Raw genomic sequence first — 7,633 nt, 5'->3', positions numbered from 1 at the left:
TAGTAGCAAATGATAGAGAGATTCTTGAAAAAAATCTTGAAGCAGAAATCGAATTAAACAATGGTAGATTATCTCTCTCTTTTCTTCTTTTTCTCCGAATTTTCTTTATCTTTTCATCCTCTTCTTCTTCAGGGTTGTTGTGGCCTATTGGTAATGACTCTGCCTGATGATCGCCAGACTGGGGTTCGAGTCCCTCTCAAGTTCGTTAGTTCTTTTAGTGGCTACAACCTCATCATCCTTGTGAGTTAAGGTTGTGGGTTTGGGGGAGCCTTTTGATCTTCCTTCTGAGTCATCAGCAGCCATTCCCTGGCCCTTACTGGTCCTAGCTTGGGTGGAATGGGGACTTGGGCGCTGAGCATATCTATATATGGTCAGTCTCTAAGGCATTAGCCTGTTTGCAAGGGCAATGTCACTGTCCCTCGCCTCTGCCATTCATGAGCGGCCTTTAAAACCATTAAGATCTGAAAGTAATCTCCCTGTTTTTTCTTCATCATCTCCCCGTGTTGATGATCTAAAAGTACTCTTGGTTTTTTTCCTTCACCATCTCCCCGTGTTCAAGATCTAAAAGTACTCTTGGTTTTTTTCCTTCACCATTTCCCCGTGTTCAAGATCTAAAAGTACTCTTGGTTTTTTTCCTTCACCATCTCCCCGTGTTCAAGATCTAAAAGTACTCTTGGTTTTTTTCCTTCACCATCTCCCCGTGTTCAAGATCTAGATGTACTCTTGGTTTTTTCCTTCACCATCTCCCCGTGTTCAAGATCTAGATGTACTCTTGGTTTTTTCCTTCACCATCTCCCCGTGTTCAAGATCTAAAAGTACTCTTGGTTTTTTTCCTTCACCATCTCCCCGTGTTCAAGATCTAAAAGTACTCTTGGTTTTTTTCCTTCACCATCTCCCCGTGTTCAAGATCTAGATGTACTCTTGGTTTTTTCCTTCACCATCTCCCCGTGTTCAAGATCTAAAAGTACTCTTGGTTTTTTTCCTTCACCATCTCCCCGTGTTCAAGATCTAAAAGTACTCTTGGTTTTTTTCCTTCACCATCTCCCCGTGTTCAAGATCTAGATGTACTCTTGGTTTTTTCCTTCACCATCTCCCCGTGTTCAAGATCTAGATGTACTCTTGGTTTTTTCCTTCACCATCTCCCCGTGTTCAAGATCTAAAAGTACTCTTGGTTTTTTTCCTTCACCATCTCCCCGTGTTCAAGATCTAAAAGTACTCTTGGTTTTTTTCCTTCACCATCTCCCCGTGTTCAAGATCTAAAAGTACTCTTGGTTTTTTTCCTTCACCATCTCCCCGTGTTCAAGATCTAAAAGTACTCTTGGTTTTTTTCCTTCACCATCTCCCCGTGTTCAAGATCTAAAAGTACTCTTGGTTTTTTTCCTTCACCATCTCCCCGTGTTCAAGATCTAGATGTACTCTTGGTTTTTTTCCTTCACCATCTCCCCGTGTTCAAGATCTAAAAGTACTCTTGGTTTTTTTCCTTCACCATCTCCCCGTGTTCAAGATCTAAAAGTACTCTTGGTTTTTTTCCTTCACCATCTCCCCGTGTTCAAGATCTAAAAGTACTCTTGGTTTTTTTCCTTCACCATCTCCCCGTGTTCAAGATCTAAAAGTACTCTTGGTTTTTTTCCTTCACCATCTCCCCGTGTTCAAGATCTAAAAGTAATCTTGGTTTTTTTCCTTCACCATCTCCCCGTGTTCAAGATCTAAAAGTAATCTTGGTTTTTTTTCCTTCACCATCTCCCCGTGTTCAAGATCTAAAAGTAATCTTGGTTTTTTTCCTTCACCATCTCCCCGTGTTCAAGATCTAAAAGTACTCTTGGTTTTTTTCCTTCACCATCTCCCCGTGTTCAAGATCTAGATGTACTCTTGGTTTTTTCCTTCACCATCTCCCCGTGTTCAAGATCTAGATGTACTCTTGGTTTTTTCCTTCACCATCTCCCCGTGTTCAAGATCTAGATGTACTCTTGGTTTTTTTCCTTCACCATCTCCCCGTGTTCAAGATCTAAAAGTACTCTTGGTTTTTTTCCTTCACCATCTCCCCGTGTTCAAGATCTAAAAGTACTCTTGGTTTTTTTCCTTCACCATCTCCCCGTGTTCAAGATCTAAAAGTACTCTTGGTTTTTTTCCTTCACCATCTCCCCGTGTTCAAGATCTAAAAGTACTCTTGGTTTTTTTCCTTCACCATCTCCCCGTGTTCAAGATCTAAAAGTACTCTTGGTTTTTTTCCTTCACCATCTCCCCGTGTTCAAGATCTAAAAGTACTCTTGGTTTTTTTCCTTCACCATCTCCCCGTGTTCAAGATCTAAAAGTACTCTTGGTTTTTTTCCTTCACCATCTCCCCGTGTTCAAGATCTAGATGTACTCTTGGTTTTTTTCCTTCACCATCTCCCCGTGTTCAAGATCTAGATGTACTCTTGGTTTTTTCCTTCACCATCTCCCCGTGTTCAAGATCTAAAAGTACTCTTGGTTTTTTTCCTTCACCATCTCCCCGTGTTCAAGATCTAAAAGTACTCTTGGTTTTTTTCCTTCACCATCTCCCCGTGTTCAAGATCTAAAAGTACTCTTGGTTTTTTTCCTTCACCATCTCCCCGTGTTCAAGATCTAAAAGTACTCTTGGTTTTTTTCCTTCACCATCTCCCCGTGTTCAAGATCTAAAAGTACTCTTGGTTTTTTTCCTTCACCATCTCCCCGTGTTCAAGATCTAGATGTACTCTTGGTTTTTTCCTTCACCATCTCCCCGTGTTCAAGATCTAAAAGTACTCTTGGTTTTTTTCCTTCACCATCTCCCCGTGTTCAAGATCTAAAAGTACTCTTGGTTTTTTTCCTTCACCATCTCCCCGTGTTCAAGATCTAAAAGTACTCTTGGTTTTTTTCCTTCACCATCTCCCCGTGTTCAAGATCTAGATGTACTCTTGGTTTTTTCCTTCACCATCTCCCCGTGTTCAAGATCTAAAAGTACTCTTGGTTTTTTTCCTTCACCATCTCCCCGTGTTCAAGATCTAGATGTACTCTTGGTTTTTTCCTTCACCATCTCCCCGTGTTCAAGATCTAGATGTACTCTTGGTTTTTTCCTTCACCATCTCCCCGTGTTCAAGATCTAAAAGTACTCTTGGTTTTTTTCCTTCACCATCTCCCCGTGTTCAAGATCTAAAAGTACTCTTGGTTTTTTTCCTTCACCATCTCCCCGTGTTCAAGATCTAGATGTACTCTTGGTTTTTTCCTTCACCATCTCCCCGTAATCAAGATCTAAAAGTACTCTTGGTTTTTTTCCTTCACCATCTCCCCGTGTTCAAGATCTAGATGTACTCTTGGTTTTTTCCTTCACCATCTCCCCGTGTTCAAGATCTAAAAGTACTCTTGGTTTTTTTCCTTCACCATCTCCCCGTGTTCAAGATCTAAAAGTACTCTTGGTTTTTTTCCTTCACCATCTCCCCGTGTTCAAGATCTAGATGTACTCTTGGTTTTTTCCTTCACCATCTCCCCGTGTTCAAGATCTAAAAGTACTCTTGGTTTTTTTCCTTCACCATCTCCCCGTGTTCAAGATCTAGATGTACTCTTGGTTTTTTCCTTCACCATCTCCCCGTGTTCAAGATCTAAAAGTACTCTTGGTTTTTTTCCTTCACCATCTCCCCGTGTTCAAGATCTAGATGTACTCTTGGTTTTTTCCTTCACCATCTCCCCGTGTTCAAGATCTAAAAGTACTCTTGGTTTTTTTCCTTCACCATCTCCCCGTGTTCAAGATCTAAAAGTACTCTTGGTTTTTTTCCTTCACCATCTCCCCGTGTTCAAGATCTAAAAGTACTCTTGGTTTTTTTCCTTCACCATCTCCCCGTGTTCAAGATCTAGATGTACTCTTGGTTTTTTCCTTCACCATCTCCCCGTGTTCAAGATCTAAAAGTACTCTTGGTTTTTTTCCTTCACCATCTCCCCGTGTTCAAGATCTAGATGTACTCTTGGTTTTTTCCTTCACCATCTCCCCGTGTTCAAGATCTAGATGTACTCTTGGTTTTTTCCTTCACCATCTCCCCGTGTTCAAGATCTAAAAGTACTCTTGGTTTTTTTCCTTCACCATCTCCCCGTGTTCAAGATCTAAAAGTACTCTTGGTTTTTTTCCTTCACCATCTCCCCGTGTTCAAGATCTAGATGTACTCTTGGTTTTTTCCTTCACCATCTCCCCGTGTTCAAGATCTAGATGTACTCTTGGTTTTTTCCTTCACCATCTCCCCGTGTTCAAGATCTAGATGTACTCTTGGTTTTTTCCTTCACCATCTCCCCGTGTTCAAGATCTAGATGTACTCTTGGTTTTTTCCTTCACCATCTCCCCGTGTTCAAGATCTAAAAGTACTCTTGGTTTTTTCCTTCACCATCTCCCCGTGTTCAAGATCTAAAAGTACTCTTGGTTTTTTTCCTTCACCATCTCCCCGTGTTCAAGATCTAGATGTACTCTTGGTTTTTTCCTTCACCATCTCCCCGTGTTCAAGATCTAAAAGTACTCTTGGTTTTTTTCCTTCACCATCTCCCCGTGTTCAAGATCTAAAAGTACTCTTGGTTTTTTTCCTTCACCATCTCCCCGTGTTCAAGATCTAGATGTACTCTTGGTTTTTTCCTTCACCATCTCCCCGTGTTCAAGATCTAGATGTACTCTTGGTTTTTTCCTTCACCATCTCCCCGTGTTCAAGATCTAGATGTACTCTTGGTTTTTTCCTTCACCATCTCCCCGTGTTCAAGATCTAGATGTACTCTTGGTTTTTTCCTTCACCATCTTCCCGTGTTCAAGATCTAGATGTACTCTTGGTTTTTTCCTTCACCATCTCCCCGTGTTCAAGATCTAGATGTACTCTTGGTTTTTTCCTTCACCATCTCCCCGTGTTCAAGATCTAGATGTACTCTTGGTTTTTTTCCTTCACCATCTCCCCGTGTTCAAGATCTAGATGTACTCTTGGTTTTTCCTTCACCATCTCCCTGTGTTCAAGATCTAGATGTACTCTTGGTTTTTTCCTTCACCATCTCCCCGTGTTCAAGATCTAGATGTACTCTTGGTTTTTTCCTTCACCATCTCCCCGTGTTCAAGATCTAAAAGTACTCTTGGTTTTTTTCCTTCACCATCTCCCCGTGTTCAAGATCTAAAAGTACTCTTGGTTTTTTTCCTTCACCATCTCCCCGTGTTCAAGATCTAGATGTACTCTTGGTTTTTTCCTTCACCATCTCCCCGTGTTCAAGATCTAGATGTACTCTTGGTTTTTTCCTTCACCATCTCCCCGTGTTCAAGATCTAAAAGTACTCTTGGTTTTTTTCCTTCACCATCTCCCCGTGTTCAAGATCTAAAAGTACTCTTGGTTTTTTTCCTTCACCATCTCCCCGTGTTCAAGATCTAGATGTACTCTTGGTTTTTTCCTTCACCATCTCCCCGTGTTCAAGATCTAGATGTACTCTTGGTTTTTTCCTTCACCATCTCCCCGTGTTCAAGATCTAGATGTACTCTTGGTTTTTTCCTTCACCATCTCCCCGTGTTCAAGATCTAGATGTACTCTTGGTTTTTTCCTTCACCATCTCCCCGTGTTCAAGATCTAGATGTACTCTTGGTTTTTTCCTTCACCATCTCCCCGTGTTCAAGATCTAAAAGTACTCTTGGTTTTTTTCCTTCACCATCTCCCCGTGTTCAAGATCTAGATGTACTCTTGGTTTTTTCCTTCACCATCTCCCCGTGTTCAAGATCTAGATGTACTCTTGGTTTTTTCCTTCACCATCTCCCCGTGTTCAAGATCTAAAAGTACTCTTGGTTTTTTTCCTTCACCATCTCCCCGTGTTCAAGATCTAAAAGTACTCTTGGTTTTTTTCCTTCACCATCTCCCCGTGTTCAAGATCTAGATGTACTCTTGGTTTTTTCCTTCACCATCTCCCCGTGTTCAAGATCTAAAAGTACTCTTGGTTTTTTTCCTTCACCATCTCCCCGTGTTCAAGATCTAGATGTACTCTTGGTTTTTTCCTTCACCATCTCCCCGTGTTCAAGATCTAGATGTACTCTTGGTTTTTTCCTTCACCATCTCCCCGTGTTCAAGATCTAGATGTACTCTTGGTTTTTTCCTTCACCATCTCCCCGTGTTCAAGATCTAAAAGTACTCTTGGTTTTTTTCCTTCACCATCTCCCCGTGTTCAAGATCTAAAAGTACTCTTGGTTTTTTTCCTTCACCATCTCCCCGTGTTCAAGATCTAGATGTATTCTTGGTTTTTTCCTTCACCATCTCCCCGTGTTCAAGATCTAGATGTACTCTTGGTTTTTTCCTTCACCATCTCCCCGTGTTCAAGATCTAGATGTACTCTTGGTTTTTTCCTTCACCATCTCCCCGTGTTCAAGATCTAGATGTACTCTTGGTTTTTTCCTTCACCATCTCCCCGTGTTCAAGATCTAGATGTACTCTTGGTTTTTTCCTTCACCATCTCCCCGTGTTCAAGATCTAGATGTACTCTTGGTTTTTTCCTTCACCATCTCCCCGTGTTCAAGATCTAAAAGTACTCTTGGTTTTTTCCTTCACCATCTCCCCGTGTTCAAGATCTAAAAGTACTCTTGGTTTTTTTCCTTCACCATCTCCCCGTGTTCAAGATCTAGATGTACTCTTGGTTTTTTCCTTCACCATCTCCCCGTGTTCAAGATCTAAAAGTACTCTTGGTTTTTTTCCTTCACCATCTCCCCGTGTTCAAGATCTAAAAGTACTCTTGGTTTTTTTCCTTCACCATCTCCCCGTGTTCAAGATCTAGATGTACTCTTGGTTTTTTCCTTCACCATCTCCCCGTGTTCAAGATCTAGATGTACTCTTGGTTTTTTCCTTCACCATCTCCCCGTGTTCAAGATCTAAAAGTACTCTTGGTTTTTTTCCTTCACCATCTCCCCGTGTTCAAGATCTAAAAGTACTCTTGGTTTTTTTCCTTCACCATCTCCCCGTGTTCAAGATCTAAAAGTACTCTTGGTTTTTTTCCTTCACCATCTCCCCGTGTTCAAGATCTAAAAGTACTCTTGGTTTTTTTCCTTCACCATCTCCCCGTGTTCAAGATCTAAAAGTACTCTTGGTTTTTTCCTTCACCATCTCCCCGTGTTCAAGATCTAAAAGTAATCTTGGTTTTTTTCCTTCACCATCTCCCCGTGTTCAAGATCTAAAAGTACTCTTGGTTTTTTTCCTTCACCATCTCCCCGTGTTCAAGATCTAGATGTACTCTTGGTTTTTTCCTTCACCATCTCCCCGTGTTCAAGATCTAAAAGTACTCTTGGTTTTTTTCCTTCACCATCTCCCCGTGTTCAAGATCTAGATGTACTCTTGGTTTTTTCCTTCACCATCTCCCCGTGTTCAAGATCTAGATGTACTCTTGGTTTTTTCCTTCACCATCTCCCCGTGTTCAAGATCTAAAAGTACTCTTGGTTTTTTTCCTTCACCATCTCCCCGTGTTCAAGATCTAAAAGTACTCTTGGTTTTTTTCCTTCACCATCTCCCCGTGTTCAAGATCTAAAAGTACTCTTGGTTTTTTTCCTTCACCATCTCCCCGTGTTCAAGATCTAAAAGTACTCTTGGTTTTTTTCCTTCACCATCTCCCCGTGTTCAAGATCTAAAAGTACTCTTGGTTTTTTTCCTTCACCATC

Source organism: Palaemon carinicauda, chromosome 17 (genome assembly GCF_036898095.1).
Source record: "Palaemon carinicauda isolate YSFRI2023 chromosome 17, ASM3689809v2, whole genome shotgun sequence".
Classification (NCBI taxonomy): Eukaryota; Metazoa; Arthropoda; class Malacostraca; order Decapoda; family Palaemonidae; genus Palaemon; species Palaemon carinicauda.
The sequence above is the reverse complement of the archived record's forward strand: the minus strand, read 5'-3'. Positions refer to the sequence as shown.